Raw genomic sequence first — 17,880 nt, 5'->3', positions numbered from 1 at the left:
CCAATCACAGTTTATACATTTGGTTTCTTTAGTGTTTTTGGAGTAGTCCTTGTTCATTCTTTACAATGAATTATCTTTTTGAAGAGACTTTGTAGAAAACCTCACATTCTGGATTTGTGTGATTATTTCCTGGGGTAGTATTTAACTAATTCTGCTGTTTTCTTAGACTTCCTGTCATTATAAGTTGAATTTTGTGTGTACCCCAAAACCATATGTTGAAACCCTAACCCTAGTACTCAGAATGACCTTATTTAGAAATAGAATTATTGCAGATGGAATTAGTTAAGATGAGACCAGACTGGAATAGGGTGGGTCTTTAATTCAAAATGATTGGTGTCCTTATAAAAAAGGGCATTGTGGAGATAGACACGCACAATGAGGGTGATGTTTGATGCTCGTGCACATCAAGGAATGTGAAAGATTGACAGCAAGCTACCATAAACTAGGAGAGAGACATGAAAGAGATCCTTCCCTGAAAACCTTCACAATGGCTCCAACCTCAGTATCAACCCTGATGACACCTTAATCTCACACTTCTAGCCTCTAGAAGTACAAGATAATAAATTTCTGTTGCTTAAGACACCCAGATGGTTGTGCTTTGTAATGGCAGCCTTAGTAACTGAAGGATGGCCTCCTCTAGATGTACAGAACATGTCTTCCTAAGATGTGTCAGTTTGGCCCTACAAGCTCACGACAAACTTTTAGCACTTCCTTAACTACCTAAAAGAATGAAAATTGGGATGGGCCTCCCCAGTGGCGCAGCGGTTGAGCGCGCTGGGTTGCGAAGCTGCACGCAGCCTCTGCAGCACCGTTCGATCCCCGGCTGCTCCCCGGCCACCAGAGGAGAGTCCCACATGGCGCGCAGACCTCTCCTGCCACCCGCTGCTCCCCTCAGCAGTGTACTTGGGTCCTTCTGCCTGCTCTGCTCCCCGCTCTGGCTCTGGTGAATTCTCTCACCCTCCCACGCTTCTGACTGTACCCAGTGCTTATATAAATAAATAAATAAATAAATCTTAAAAAAAAAAAAAAGAATGAAAATTGGGAGTCTTACCCAGAATTTGAGTTATTATCAGAAGTAACCTTTCTATCAGAGAATCTTTAACTATATGGAAGGGCAAAAATCTAATTGCAGGCCTCCCCAGTGGCGCAGCGGTTGAGCGCTGGGTTGCGAAGCTGCCCGCAGCCTCTGCAGCACCAGTTCGATCCCCGGCTGCCCCCCGGCCACCGGAGGAGGGTCCCACATGGCGCGCAGACCTCTCCTGCTGCCCGCTGCTCCTCTCAGCAGTGTACTTCAGTCCTTCTGCCTGTTCTGCTCCCCGCTCTGGCTCTGGTGAATTCTCTCACCCTCCCGCGCTTCTGACTGTACCCTGTGCTTGTATAAATCAATCAAGCAAGCAAGCAAGCAAGCAATCTTAAAAAAAAAAAAAGATTAAAAAAAAATCTAATTGCAAAGCATCCCCCTCCTCTCTCCTTGAAGACTCAAGCCCCCATCTTATTCCTTAACACAGGATATATACCCTCATTTTGTCTCATTAGCTTTAGAATCTAGATCCATGTCGATTCTCCATAAGTATTGTCGTTAAATTTGGTTTTCTCCTAGTAATCTGTCTGACATTAATTTGTTTAATTAATGTCACCCAAGAGAACCCAGAGGAGTAGAAGGAAATTTCCTTTCTTCCCTAATGCAATCTAATATAAACTAGATGTTAAGTCTAGATGCTTGATTAGATTCAGGTTAAACATTTTTGGTAAGTATACTACATAGGTGATGTTGCGCAGTCCATGTAATATCACACGTTATTACATATATCATATAGCATCAGGCAGGCTCTCTGTAAATGATGAGAAGTGTGATTACTGGGTTAAGTAAGGTAGTCATAACAACCAAGCTAAGTTTTCCCTTTGCAATTAAAAAGTAATTTGGGGAATGAGAGTGAGGCACCACTTAAGTGTGCTGCCTCCATCAATCTGTCACCCATTTGTCTTAGCATTCCTTGATGATCCTTGCCTAAATGGATTTTATTCCTGGAGTTAGCAAAGTGATGTTTTTATAAAAATTTATTTGTAGTTATTGGCTGGCATTCCACTATAAAGAAGAATCAAATGAAGAGGAACTAAAATGTTTCCTAAAGTCAGGGCAAACTTTAAATGTTACCTTGAGCTACCAACTTTCAGAATAAAATGTTAGTCTAATTGTCATTCACTGATCATTAATGAGTTTTTCTCTCATTTGATATCATGATGAACTCATGCTTTTAATTTATTCAATCATCATAATTAAGTAGAGTCATTATTCTTCCTAGTGTTCATTTGTTCCAACTTTGTCCAATGAGAGCCCCTTCATCTTCTTCTGGGTCTTTTTGACAAGACATCCTTGCGCTTTGAATGCTCTTTTGATTTCTGGCTTAAGAAGCCCTTGCCAGTGGGCCTCCCTGCTGGCACAAGGGGTTAAGCACAGCACTATGAAGCTATCCACAGCCTCTGCAGCACAAATTCGATCACTGGCTAGGGAGCTACCCACATGGCGCAGCAGACCTCTCCTGACTCATCCCCTGCTGCCCCTGGCAGTGTATTTCAGTCAGTCTTACTGTTCTGTTCCCCACTCTGTCTCTGGTGGATCCTCTCAACCCCCACACCTCTGGCCTGTACCCCGGTTCTTGTATGCATAAATAAATAAATCTTTAAAATAAATAAAAAGAAGCCCCTCCCAGAAATAAGCCCAAGAAGCATGTTCACTTTTATTAGGGAATGGTATTTAGAAACAACAATCTGGCTTCAATGTACGCTTATTGTTAACAAAATGTTATGGCTTCTAGACCAGAACACTGAACACCGGGAACAGAAGGATCAGTTTCATAAGAGCTGCCAGTATAGTCACACAAGCACTGACGCTCAAAAGGGCCCTGTGTTTGAGTTCAGGGTTCTGTAATCACAGTCTTGAAATTCTTTGCAATTTTATCTTTATATTGGTGTTTGATAAGTGGAGTCTGATGGGATAATGGAGTATATACTAGGGCCTTGGAGCCTTGGTTCATGTGTGCTTCCCCAGGATAGCTTCTAAGGGGCCACTTTGCTGGCCACTGGTATTGTGACCCCTGCCCAATCTCCCTATCTCCAAACTTCATCAGCAACCACTATTGACCTCTATTCCCAATTGGAGCTTGAGTATGAGTGCAAGGAAGGTCAAGGTTGAATGTATTTGCCCTGTAACATCGCAGGATAAAACATTGGTGTCCCACCCCATTCTGGCAATATCACATTATATTCAGAAGGTGATTACCCTCTCACCCACCACAAATCCAGGTCCCTAGTGCATCCCAGCACAGAGGTTGCAATATGCTTAGATGTCTGCCATTAGCTATTCAATTGGGGCAACAGGCCCTTGGGAAGGAGAGATGCCTGGCTTGACTTCCCTGTTCCCAGCCTGGGGCACATCGAGTTAGTCTAGAAAGCAGAAACAGGGGAACTGGGCACATGAGGCCCAAATGAGTGCTGCTGCCCCATGTCACTGGGCATGGCCCCTGGATGCTGTGAGCCTCTGCCTTTGCCCAGGCATATCCCGTGCAAAGAGAATATCCCAGGGCTAGGGAGAGCCTTTCTTCTTCCTTCCTGAATCTGATTTGTGTTAGTCTCCTCTGATCAACTCAAAGCAGTCTCCAGGACAAGTCACAAAATGCAAATTGTGAAATTTCAGTCATTCCACATATGAGATAAATACTCTTAAATTTACTTTTAAAAATTGATATTGCACGATATAAAAATGGAGTAAAATTCATGTTAATAATTTAAATTTGTAATTTTGCTTTACTTAGAACAACATTAAATAGCAAATAAAAAAAAACATGACATGTTAAATGAGGGAAAGACTGTGGAAGGAAGGAAAGTTTTATATTTTAGTGCCTGTAATGGAATTTTATTCTGGCTTTTTGAACAAGCAACTCCACTTTTCATTTTGTTCCAAGTGACATAAGTTATATTTCTGGTCTTGAGAAAATACATATATCTATGTACATGCATACATACATGATATACACATTAATCACGAGGTCATATTGATATTTTTCATTCAAATTACAAGTTTTTTCCAAACATTTATTTTAACATGTATTTCTTTTCTATTACCACTGAGAATTTTGGTTCCTGATATAATTAACACGATTACTTATTTGCTTTGTCTATAATATACACATTCATTTCAAAATTTTAATCCCAGTGTTACTACTAACAATAAAAGTACCATGTAACATTTAAGATTTCTTTTCACTTCCTTTTTTTAAAGATTTATTTATTTATGCATACAAGAACTGGGGTACAGGCCAGAGGTGCGGGGAGTGAGAGGATTCACCAGAGACAGAGTGGGGTACAGAACAGGCAGACTGGCTGAAATACACTGCTGAGGGGAACAACAGGCAAGACAGGAGAGGTCTGCTGCACCATGTGGGTAGCTCCCTGGCTGACTGGGGATCGAACTTGTGCTGCAGAGGCTGGGGATAGCTTCACATTGTGGTGCTTAACCCCTTGTTCCACCAGGGAGGCCCTTTTCACTTCCTTTTGACTTCAGTGCAATCAAAGTACTATTTTCATAAGTTATTTGAAATAATTCTTGTCTCTGTGTGAATTTGTTACTTTTGATATACAGTTCATTTGTTTCCAATTTTAGGTTTTGCTTTGTCTTTTTTATTTTGTATTTTTTTGGAGGCTAAGTGAAATATATAAAAAGGCATACTCAGAGAAATTTCTCTCCAATTCCTATTCTTTCCTCCTTACTCCTCCTCCAAGCCCTCTACAAGTAATCATTTCTATCACTTTCTGGTTATTCTTCCAGTATTTGGGGGGGTAAAAGTAAATACATATAGATATTCTTATTTACCTCCTTTCATATACAAGAAAATGCTACAAACATACTCTGCACATTTCTAAGCAAAATAACCTTGATATCAATACATAAACATCTCCTCATTCATTTTACATAACTGCATAATATTTCATTATGAGGCTATACCTTCGTTTATTCAATAGATCCTTTAATATGTGAACATTTCAGAGAGTTCCAGTCTTTACTATTAAAGACAATGCAACAATAAATAACCTTGTACAGTTATAATTTCATAATTATAGAGGCATACCTTCAGGGTAAATTTCTAGATGAAGGATTACTAGGTCAAGGGGTAAATGCAATCTGGTTAAATATTGCCAAATTTCCCTCCTTGGGAATTGGACCATATTACACTCCCACCAGTAACATATGAACTCTCTCTTGTTTTTCCACAGGCCTGTCAACAGAATGTTTTGTCAATGTTTTGGGATTTTGGCCAATGTGATTTGGGTAAAATGGTAACATCATAGTCTCAATTGGCATTTCTATTATTGCAAGTGAAAGTAAGCATCTTTTCAAATGTTCATTTTCATTTCCCTGTGAACTGTCTTGTGCATATTTTTCCTATCGAGGTTTTAGTCTTTTTCTTCTTAATTGTGAAGATTTCTTCAGTTATTGGGAAGATTAATCTTTTGTCTGCCAAATATATGTCAAATATTTTCTCCAAGCTTGTAATTTTATATTTGATTATCATTATGTGTTTTAAAAATAAGTAAATATTTTAATCTTTAATTTATTGATTCTAAATTTCACATCATGATCTAAGGAGCTTTCTTGGGGCCTCCCTGGTGGTGCAGGGGTTAAAGACAGCGCTATCAACCTATTGCCAGCCACAGCAGCATGAGTTCCATCCCCAGCCAGGGAACTAACCCACATGGCACAGCAGACCTCTCCTGTCTCGCCTGCTGCTCCCCTCAGCAGTGTATTTCAGTAGATCCGCCTGTTCTGCTCCCAACTCTGTCTCTGTTAAATCCTTTCACCCTCTGCACCTCTGCCCTAAACCCCAGTTCTTGTATGCATAAATAAATAAAATAAATCTTAAAAAAAATAAGAAGACTCAGAAAGGAAGAATAAGACAGACTTCTTAGAGACTGATTTGACAACACAAGGGCGTTTGCTGGTTTTCCTTATTGCCTCCCTATAAACCAGAGAGGATCCTGCAGAAATTTCCAATGCAGAACTGCCAAAAAGCACAGACCAAAAAAAAAAAAAAAATTCCAAGAAAAGACTTACACTCTTAACTAAGAACAGAGAAATGGATGGTACTACCACAAAAAATGTTTTTGCAATTCCAGAACTATTCCACACAAATAATGATAGAAAAACTGCACCCTTCCCGGCTGCTCCCAGCCATCCCATAGGATCTTCCAACCCTCTCTGGCAGAAGCAGGAGGTGCTCTGATTCCCCTGCAGGGGTACTGATGGGATGATGTAGAGAGTTGAGCAGATTTACCTGTGCAAGGAAGCACTCATAACTCTGATTCCCCAGCAAGGTAGTGTCAGCAGTCCAGCAGAAAGCCGAACCTTCACCCTGTCTGGAAGTAAGGGGATTTAATGAGGCACACAGAAATGGGGCTAGTCATACCCCATCCCAAGTGCTATCAGGGTCCAGCAGCGGGGACCCACTCACACCTGACATCCGTGACACTGAACAAGGTGGTGCAGTCAAGTCTACCCAGCACTCCACTACCCACCATTCCCTGCCTCTGTTTCAGCAGAGCCCAGTGGGAGGCTAAATCTCTGCACTGACACAGCACAAGATTGAATAAGTTGGTATGAAATGGGGTAGTAGGCACATCTCTTCCCCTTTACCCCCGGCCCACATCCTGCTCCCCTCTCTGCAGGGTCCTGTGGAAAACTGAGCCTCCGGTAACACCCAACATTAGTGAAAGCACAATGAGGTGGTATAAGGGGGATTAATATAAAGTTGCTTCCTCTTTCCCCTAGTGTTTCTGGGGCTGAGTTGGGAGATGAATTTTCATCCCACCAGGCATCAGTAGGATAGAAAGAAGTGGTCAGAAGTGGGGTTTGTTGACCCTCCACTTTTCCCTTTCACTCCCTTTGTGTCTGAGGGGCCCAGTACAAAGCTGAGCTACTATCCCTACCCTGTTGCAAAAAAGCAGAGTGAGTCAACCTATGGTTTTCTACCTCACTAATAGGTGGTGATCTGAACTTACATTCTCACCAGGAGGTAATGAGGAGACAAAGTTAGTGTTCCATTTTGCTAGGAAGGTGCCATTGGGGCAGGGAGGGAAAGCTGAACTTCACCCCCCCATACAGATATATAATGATGCAATGGAAGCCAGTGTCTACTTTTGCCAGGGAAGTATCATTGGGGACCACTGGGATGTAGAACATATGCGCTCACTCAGTCTTCCCATCTACACCTTAACCAGGAGGTTTCCTGTTTAAAAAGAGAGAGAGAGAGAACTAATAGAAGCCAGAGTCTAATAATATCACATCCAAAATGTTCAGAAAACAATCAAAAGTTACTCATTTACCAAGAACCAGTGAAATCACAACATAAATGCTAAAAGATAATCAGACACCAATGCAGAAATGAATCAGAATTAGCTGACAAGGATTTTATTTTTTTTCTTTTAATTTTTATTATTTTTTAAAAGATTTATTTATTTACACATACAAGAACTGGGGTACAGGCCAGAGGTGTGGGGAGGGTGAGAGGATTCACCAGAGACAGAGTGGGGAACAGAACAGGCAGACTGACTGAAGTACACTGCTGAGGGGAGCAGCAGGCAAGTCAGGAGAGGTCTGCTACACCATGTGGGTAGCTCCCTGGCCGGGGATGGAACTCATGCTGCAGTGACTGCAGATATCTTCATAGGCTGCGTCTTTTTTTTTTTAAAAAGATTTATTTATTTATGCATAAAAGAGCTGGGGTACAGGCCAGAAATGCGGGGGGTGAGAGGATTCACCAGAGACAGAGAGGGGAACAGAACAGGCAGACTGACTGAAATACACTGCTGAGGAGAGCAATGGGCAAGACAGCAGAGGTCTGCCTCACCATGTGGGTTGCTCCCTGGCCACCAGCCAGGGATCAAACTCATGCTACAGAGGCTGCAGATTGCTTCATAGTGTAGTGCTTAACCCCTTGCGCCACCAGGGTGGCCCTGACAAGGATTTTAAAGCAACCATCATAAAAATTCTTCAATGGGCAATTAAAATTCTCTTCAAACAAAGGGAAAATATATAGAAAAATCTCAGCAAAAAATAAAAGCTAAAAAGGAGAACCAACTGGAGATTAAAGAACTGGAAAATACAGTAACCAAAAGAGTGGCTGTAAGATAAAATCTGTGAATTCAATATAATTTTTGTAATCTAAACAAGAGGGAAAATAAAGTCTCACTGATGGATAGGATAATAACAAAAGATCTAGCAGTTGTATAATGAGATACTGGAAAGACAACAGAGACAAGGAGGGAAAGAGAGAGGAACTATTTGAAGAAATAATAGCTAAAATAATAGCTAAAATCTTCCCAAGTTTGTTGAATTCAAAACCACTCAATAAACTAGTGAGCACCAAGTAGGACAAAGCAAAAGAAATCTATGGCAAGACAAAAAATTTTGGAAAAGTTCTGAAAAAAGTAAAAAAATTATTGAAACAGCAAGAGAGAAATCATGTACTACTTATAGCGGAATATCAATTTGAAACACGGGGTATTTTTCATGTGAAATCATGGAAGCCAGAAGGAAATTACACTTCAAGTACTAGAAGGAAAAAACTGTCAATTGTGAATTCTATATTTTAAAAAATCATTCAGGGGGGCCTCCCTAGTTGCACAAGCGGTTAAGACGCAGCCTATGAAGCTATCAGCAGCCACTGCAGCACAAGTTCGATCCCTGGCCAGGGAGGTGACCCACATGGTGCAGCAGACCTCTCCTGACTCGCCCGCTGCTCCCCTCAGCAGTGTATTTCAGTCAGTCTGCCTGTTCTGTTTCCCACTCTGTCTCTGGTGAATCCTCTCACCCCCTCTTCCCCCATACCTCTGGCCTGTACCCCAGCTCTTTTATGCATAAATAAATAAATCTTTGAAAAAAATGAAAAAAGAAACCTCAATAAAATATTAGCAAATCTAATCCAATAATATATAAAAATAATCATACACCATAACCAAGTGTCTTTCCCAAGTATGAAAGACTGGTTCAACATTTTAAAATAAATCATTGTGGGGCCTCCCTGGTCACACAGGGGTTAAAGACACAGCGCTATCAAGTTATTGCCAGTCACTGCAGCAGGAAAGTTGGATCCCCTGCCAGCCAGGGAGCTACCCACATGGCACAGCAGACCTCTCCTGTCTCACCCATTGTTCTCCTCAGCAGTGTATTTCGGTAGATCTGACTTTTCTGTTCCCCACTCTCTCTGGTGAATCATATCATCACCCCCCCCCCACTGCACTGTTGGCCTACACCCTAGTTCTCATATGCATAAATAAATAAATCTTAAAAAATAATAAAATAAAATAAATCATTGTAATCAACCATATCAACAGAGTAATAAAAGTAAGTCACACAATGATATCAATTGACTCAGGAAAAGCATTCGACAAAATCCAACATCCAGCCCTGATAAAAATTTGCCACAAACTAGGGTATGGGGAACCACTCAACTTGATATAGAACATCTACCAAAAAACCACCTATATCTAAAAGCACACTTCATGGTGAATGATGGAAAGTTTTCTATCTCAGAACACCACTCTTTCTTAACATAGTGTTGGAAGTTCTAGCCACTGTAATAAGACAGGAAGGAATGAAAGGCATATACATTGGAAAGGTAGAAATGAAATTATTTCCATTTGCAGATGACATGATTATGTATATAGAAAGTTCTAAGTGATCTACAAAGCAACTTCTGGACATAATAATTGAGTTCAACAAGTTGTAGGATTGAAAATCAACAGACAAAATTAATCTTATTTCTATACACTAACAACAAACACGCAGAAACCAATATTCAAAATAAAATACCATTTAATATATTCCCCCCAATGAAATATTTAAGTATACAAGTAATAAAGCATTAAAAAAGAAAGCAAAACCAAAAATAAAGCTTAACATCTAAAAACAGAATGAGGTGAGGGGTCAGGGAAAAGGTAGAGGGAGTTGATTTGTTGGGGGTGTGTGTGGACTGGGTATTTGGTGGTGGGTGTGGTATGATATACACAGTTGCTGAGGTAAGAAACTTTATACATGAGGGCCTCCCTGGTGGCACAAGGGGTTAAGAAACAACCTATGAAGCTGTCTGCAGCCTCTGCAGCACGAGTTTGATCCCCTGGCAGGCCAGGGAGCTACCCACATGGCGCAACAGACCTCTCCTGACCAGCTCGCTGCTCCACTCAATCTGCCTGTGCTGTTCCCCACTCTGTCTCTGGTGAATCCTCTCACCCCCCACTCCTCTGGCTGGTACCCCAGCTCTTGTACGCATAAATAAATAAATCTTTTTTAAAAAAGAAACTTTATACCTGAAACCTATACAGCACTATATATTAATATTAACTCAAAAAAGTAAAGAAAATATGTACAAGATCTGTATGCTAAAAATTACATGTTGAGGAAAGAAATCAAAGAAAAACTAAATAAATGGAGTAATATAGTGCTCATTGATTATAATACTCAACATAGGTGCCAATTTTCTCCAAATTAATCTATAGGCTTATTGTAGTTCTTATCAAGATATTAGCAAGTTTTTTTAACAGATAGACAAGCTTATTTTAAAATCTGTTTAAGAGGCCTCCCTGTGGCGCAAGGGGTTAAGTCTCAGTGCTACGAAATTATTGGCAGCCACTGGAACATGAGTTCAATCCCCAGCCAGGGAGCTAACCCACATGGTGCGGCAGACCTCTCCTGTCTTCCCTGCTGCTCCCCTCAGCACCTGCTCCCCACCCCCGCACCTCTGGCCTACACTCCAGTTCTTGTACACATAAATAAATAAAATAAATCTTAAAAACTAAAATAAAATCTATCTTAAAAGGCACAGACCCTAGAATAGCTAAAACAATATTGAACATGTAGAATAAAGTGGTATGAATCACTTTCCCTAATATTAAGGCTTACTATATATCTATAGTAATCAAAAGAATGTAGTATTGATAGTAGAATAGATACATCATTAAATGGAACAGAGAACCCAGAAATATACCCAGATAAATATGTTCCACTGCTTTATAATAAAGGTGCAAATATAATTCAGCGGAGAAGGATACCTATCAACAAATGATGTTGGAGCAACTGGACACTCACAGGTAAATACCTACATATATACAAACATGCATAAAATTTTAAAGCCATTGACCTAACCCTGTATGTTTCACACACACACACACAAAATAATTCAAAATGGACCATAAACACAGATGCAAAATGTAAAATGATAAAACTTTTAGAAGAATGGGAGAAAATCATCATGATCTAGGACTAGGCAAAGTGTTCTTAGACTTTACCTCAAAAGCGTGGAGCACTAAAGGGAAATTGATAAATGAGACTCCATCAAAATTTAAAACTGTTGCTCTGTGAAAATTCCTCTTCAGAAGGCAAAAAGAGGGCCTCCCCGGTAGTGCAGCGGTTGAATGCTGGGTTGCAAAGCTGCCTGCTGCCTTTGCAGCGCTGGTTCGATCCCCGGCCACTGGGCGAGGGTCCCACATAGCGCACAGACCTCTCCTGCCACCCGCTGCTCCCCTCAGCAGTGTATTTCGTCAGTGTGCCCGTTCTGTTCCCTCCTCTGGCTCTGGTGAATTCTCTCACCTTCCCGCACTTCTGACTGTACCCAGTGCTTGTATAAATAAATAAATGAATCTTAAAAAAAAAAAAAGAAGGCAAAAAGACAAGCAACGGAATGGGAGAAAATCTTGCAAACCCCGTATTGAACAAAGGAGTAGTATCTAGAATTATAAAGAACTCTCAAAACTCAGCAGAAAAAAAATCTGTAAGAAAATGGACAAATAACCTGAACATTTTACCAAGGAGAAAATACAACTGGCAAATAAACACATGAAAGTATGTTCAGCATCATTTGTCATCAGGAAAATGCAAACTTAAAACTCAATGAGATATTAGTACACATTGATGAGAATAGTTATAATAAAAAATAGTGCAAACACTTAATGCCTGCAAATATATGGAATAAAATATATACAGCATGAAGTTTACTGTTTTGATTATCTTTAAGTTTAAAATTCAGTAACATTAAACATATTCACAAAGTGGAGGGGCCAGCACCACTATCTTTTTCTATAACTATTCCATCACTAAAAGCAAAAAGTCTATCACCATGAAGTAATAACTTCTCCCTCCCCTAGCCCCTGGTAACCTCTATTCTCTTTTTTTTAATTTATTTTTTTTATTTTTATATTCCCCATACAATTGCAACCCCCTGATTTTGACCCTAATCCCTCCTTTCCCCACCCCACCCCCAAAGTGTGTCTCTGGTTCATAGTTGTTTGTTGATTTTGATTTTTTTCTTTCTTATAGTTATTCTTTTTCCTGGTCCCTTATTTAGTTTTTCTAGATTTCTGTAATGAGTGCTATTCTCTTTTTTTAAATTTATTTTTTATTTATTTATGCATCCAAGAACTGGGGTATAGGCCAGAAGTGCAAGGGTGAGGGGGAGAGTATTCATCAGAGACAGAGTGGGGAGCAGAACAGGTGGATCTACTGACATACACTGCTGAGGGGAGCAGCGGGTGAGAGAGGAGAGGTCTGCTGCGCCATGTGGGTCAGCTCCCTGGTTGAGGACCAAACTCATTCTACAGTGGCTGGCGATAGCTTGATAATGCTGAGACTTTAACCCCAATGCCACCAGGGAGACCACTCTAGTCTCTTTCTATCTCTATGAATTTGCCTATTTGTACTATGGTGTTGCTAGTTGTTATCATTGGGGGACACTGGGTAAAGGGTACACAGTATCTCTCTATATTATTTTCACAAATGCATGTGAACCTAGTTATCTCAAAATTTAAAAATGATTCTTTTTTTTCTTATTTTCATGGTTTTGTCTCTTATTATTTAGATCTTTGATCCATTAACCTCTTAATCTTTTGAAATGACGTTGCATAACACAACTGGGTGACAACAATTCCTCTCCCCAAGTCAACCCTTTCTGCATTCAATCAAATAATTTTGATCTTTCAGCTTCTGTCATTCCCATTTTCCATCTCCTACCCATTTTTGTTCATGTTCCCAGAAGACAGTATACATTTGAAAGAAAGACAGAAACTGCAACAGCCACAAGATGAATATATAACACTTATAAGCATCAACTACAAAACAACAGGAAAAACAATAATGACTTAACGTTGAGGAGTTCTAGATAGTTCTATCATTTAATCTTTACATCAGTATTTCGGGAAAGAATCATTTGTTCAACTTTATAAATGAGGAAATCCAGTCTTGGAGAGGGTAAGTAACCAAGTTAAAATCATGCCTTTATAAAATGATGGTGTGGCTATAAGAGTGCAGGAACATTTGGCATAAGAGCTTATGCACTTTCCCCTGTGAAGAACTGAATTGAAGCCAGGAATTCTCATTTAGAAAACTCCAGGACATTCTGTTGACCCAGGTCTTTTCTTGTTCCAGGTCTCAGAAACAGATTATCAGACTGTAGCCCTGAATTAGTTTCTAGGGGTGATATAGAATGCCGCCAACTGGGTGCAATTTGTTTCCTAGTAGTTCTGAAAGTTAGAAGTCCCAGGACCAAGATTATCAGTAGGTTGGGTTTCTCCTGAGGCCCCTCTTCTTGGCTCACAGATGGCTGCCTTCTCCCTACAGCCTCACGGTCTTTCCTCTGTGCATGCACATCTGCCCTGTCACTGAATGTTCAAATTTCCCTGATACCAGTCAGATTGAATTAGGGCCCACCCTAATGGCCTCATTTTAACTTAATCAACCTCCTTAAAGACTCTATCTCAGTCACATTGTGAGGTTCTGAGGGATAGTGCTTCAATATATGAAGTGGGGGAGGGACATGAGGGGCTCACTATTCAGTCCATAACAAGCCCGGAATCTGGTGGAAAAAGAAAGATTTTTATAAACACTTCCATAAAATCATATGTGATTCAGTCTTTCTATTCACTATATTTTATCTAGTCTGGTGTCTTTCAAACTTTTTTTTTTTACCATGCTCGTGATAAAATTATTTCTAAAAATATATTTTTCATTATGGCTCAGTAGCCACAACACATTTTTATGAAACCAGACAAATTTCACAAATTAATTCTCTTACCATGTGCAATGCATTCTGACATTTTCTATTCTGTTCTTTTTAATTAAAAGACTGCTAGTTCTCCCCCACTGAATTGATTTTAGGAATTACTCTTCTTTACGACATGCTGTTTGAAAATCAATGTTTTAATTTGTGCTGTCAGTTGTGATTGTCAAATTGTTTTGCACGTTCTACCACTGCTCTCTAAGGCCTGATCTCCCTCTCTCACCAGCCCACACAAGCATTGGATCAATTGGATTTTGTTTCCATCAAAGTCCTGATCCACTCATTCATTAGTTTCAGTCCCTAATTCCTTCCTTTCTGTCTACTACCCAGGAAACTGGCACCATTTCCTTTGTTACAAATAGAAAATTGCCATCTAATGGTGGAAGGGAGACAATACAGGCCTATATTTAGCATCCTTTCTCCCAATTCTTTCTCCTCTCTCTCCCCTCTCCCCATTCTAAAACAATTTTCACAATCACTTAGCAGCGTTTTAACAGGGACTCTTTAAAAATCTGAAGTGAGACTGCAGTCTGTAAATCTAGCTGCTCCTTTCACAGGGTTTGAAGACCTGGGAGCTAGATGCAGCACTGTCCTACACCAGCTTCGTGACCTTGAACAGGGGACTTACTTTCGGAGTCTCAGTTGTCTTAACCACAAAATAAACATGATAAAACTTGCCCTGACAGCTTTCTTGGGTTGATTTGCGGTTCAACAAAGATACAGGTTGCTTTTGCTCTCCTCCCCTTCTTTCTATTCTCAACTAGCAGCTAGAGCCTGTTAAAACTAAATCAGATCATATCACTCCCTGCTTAAAACTCTCCACTGGCTTCTCAGAGTAAAACTCCAACGCCTTACAATCACCGAAAATGTCCTACCTAATGGAATCTGCTCATTCCCAAGAGTCCCAGCAGGAGCGCCCAGAGTGCTAAGTGCTTCTATGGGGTTGGGGGAGGGATGTGGTTGGCTGGAGTGGCAGGGGAATGTCAAAAAGATTTTCTGTTCTATAAGACCACCCTTTCCCTGGTCCTTTTCCTAGGGGAAATGTTACCCACACTTAGGGTTAAGCCCCTGGCTGGGAGTGCCCTCCTCAGAATGGTTTGGGACCATAAAGTGAAACCCAGTTTGGCATAGCAAAAGGAAATTTTATTCGTTGATCAAAGGATGGAGAAGGGTGAGCTCTGCTCAAAAAACACCTTCCCGGGCCTCCCTGGTGGCGCAGCGGTTGAGCGCTGGGTTGCGAAGCTGCCCGCAGCCTCTGCAGCGCCGGTTCGATCCCCGGCTGCTCCCGGCCACCAGAGGAGGGTTCCACCTCTCAGCAGTGTACTTCGGTCCTTCTGCCTGTTCTGCTCCCTGCTCTGGCTCTGGTGAATTCTCTCATCCTCCCGCGCTTCTGACTGTACCCAGTGCATGTATAAATAAATAAATAAATCTTAAAAAAAAAAAAAAAAAAACACCTTCCCTCGGAGCAAGGAGATATAGGCCCTTTATGGGGGAAGAGTTGCCTATCACGGGCCTCTGGTGGGGATTTTGCACTAGGCACCATTCCACATACCTTTGCACACATCGCTTTGCACAAGCCACCCCATCGCAGTCTTGGGGGTAACTTGTTTGGTTTGGTCCTGAACTTACTAGCATCCTGCCTTGGTTCTGATAAAGCTAGCTTAGCTCAGAGGGCATGGTTATCGGAGTGTGATGTTTCCAGTTTTTTTTGGTTTTGTTTTTGTTTTTGTTTTGTTTTGAATTTAGAATTGTAAGAGGTGGGGCCTGGGAGAATGGGGCTGTTCCATCTTGGACAGAACAGGAAGTGAATATTAGATTTGAGAGCCTCTTGGGGAGGGCTCGGATAGAGTTTTTAAAAACAGAATGCTTGTGGGCCTCCCTGGTGGTGCAGCGGTTGAGCGCTGGGTTGCGAAGCTGCCCGCAGCCTCTGCAGCACCGGTTGCAGCACCGGTTGGATCCCCGGCCACCGGGTGAGGGTCCCACATGGCGCGCAGACCTCTCTGTCGCCCGCTGCTCCCCTCAGCAGTGTGCTTCGTCAGTCTGCCTGCTCTGCTCTTCTCTCACCCTCCCGTGCTTCTGACTGTACCCAGTGCTTGTATAAATAAATAAATAAATCTTTAAAAAAAAAAAAAACTGAATACTTGTTTGTGCTATTTGCCAAGGAACCCTTGCCACACAGCACCAAAGGACCGCCTTCTCTAGGTAGGAAGGGTAGAGGAACTCTTGTGCACCTATCTTTCAGAAGAAAGAAAACAGGGCAACCAGTTAAGATTGCAGAGGTTTTTCTCTGAACTGAGGTATACTGCTGAGGGAGGGCGTAGAGGCTAAAAGTCAGTCATATTCCCCCTCCCAAACTCTGTGCCCTGGTGTGGACAAATTCACGAGGAAGATGTGCAGTTTCATAGTTCACTTACTAAGTATGGATACCATTGTGCATGCACGCCATTTTGTATGCGCACATGTGCTGTGTGAACTAGAAGGCACTAAATATATGTTACGTCTTCATGAAAAGATCGCCTTATTACAACTCATGACCCCACCACTTCCTTTCTTGTCTCCTGAACTCAGAATTTGGCATGTCTTTGGGTCTCTGGGAAGAAGGGGGTGTCCTTCAGGTTGCTATTCTCTTTTAGTTTTCCCATTGATAGGAACCTTTCCAATCTTCCAAAACCTACTTAAAATTTCTGGTCACTGATGGCACCCCCTTTCTTTCAGAGATTTTGTGAATCGATATTTTAAAATGTCTATTTAAATGTTTCACTTTTTTTAAAAGTATATATTCATTTATTTATTTTCTTACATCGTGGGTCATCCTTCTATAGTCATTGCTCCCCTTAGGTGGGGCCCTCCCACCAATAATCCACCCATGCACCTCACCCCACTCGCCTGTGTCCCCTCCCCGGCTCCGACACCCCCTCTCCTCCCTTGCTGCAAGCCCTAGACCGCGGGTCGGCCCACGGGCCTTGTCTCTTTCCTGGAACCTTGTCCTTTTCCTGGGGGAGGCCCTGGGCTCCTGCAGCGCGGCAGACCAGGCTGCTCGGCCCCCCAGGAGCAACTGTGAGGCAGGTGGCGAGGCAGAGCTGCTTGGGAGCCTCCAGGGGGGCGGGGGGGGCGTGCTCTCTGGACTCCCTGATTTTGGAGCTTCCTGTGGGGTAAGACATGGCCCCATTTTGTCCTCATTTTGGTCCCATTGCATCGCCGTGCACACTGGTTGTCCCGTCCATTCTGACGACCGTCACATGATGCTGCTTCTGCGTCTTATAATTCTGGCGCTGGGAACCCTGCTCCCCGCCAGGGTCGGTGAAGTTCCCGATGGGGACAGACTCCAGCAGGTGGTCGGTCCAGCTCATGGTTTCCAGGCCTGCCCTGGGTCCCCAGTCACATCCGTGATGTTTTCCTCCCCCAGCTGGAGAAGCAGGAAGCCTCAGTCACGTTGCTGGCATCTCTGGCCAGGGGTTTGGTTCCCAAGGCCCCAGAGTTATTGTAGGTGGAGCTCGTGTGATAGGCCGCCGCACCAGCTCGTCTCGAGGTCTTAGGTCTCTGGTTCTGACCCACACGCTCAGTTCGGGTCCACCCCAGGCAATGACTGTGTCCAGGGATTTGATTTGTCCCTCCTGTCTCCTGAAAGTCTGCAGCAGGAGTGCCTGAATTACAGTGTCTGCACCAATCTGATTGAAGTGAGTCAGAATGGAAACAGAAGGAACGGCTCCCCCAGCCTGAGACTTCTAGAGCCTGAGATCCTTAGATCTCGGTGGCACAGGGCTCACCCTGTCCACACCCG

The 17,880-nt window shown here is 42.1% G+C and overlaps 1 pseudogene; it reads right to left on the bottom strand.

The window, feature by feature from the left end:
• Positions 1-17,449, bottom strand: part of LOC119245689 (60S ribosomal protein L11-like) — a 58,783-nt pseudogene extending 41,334 nt beyond the window's left edge.
• Between the last annotated feature and the right edge of the window lie 431 nt (positions 17,450-17,880).

Source organism: Talpa occidentalis, unplaced genomic scaffold, assembly GCF_014898055.3.
Source record: "Talpa occidentalis isolate TD23 unplaced genomic scaffold, MPIMG_talOcc4v2.1 talOcc4.15, whole genome shotgun sequence".
Classification (NCBI taxonomy): Eukaryota; Metazoa; Chordata; class Mammalia; order Eulipotyphla; family Talpidae; genus Talpa; species Talpa occidentalis.
The sequence above is the reverse complement of the archived record's forward strand: the minus strand, read 5'-3'. Positions and strand labels throughout refer to the sequence as shown.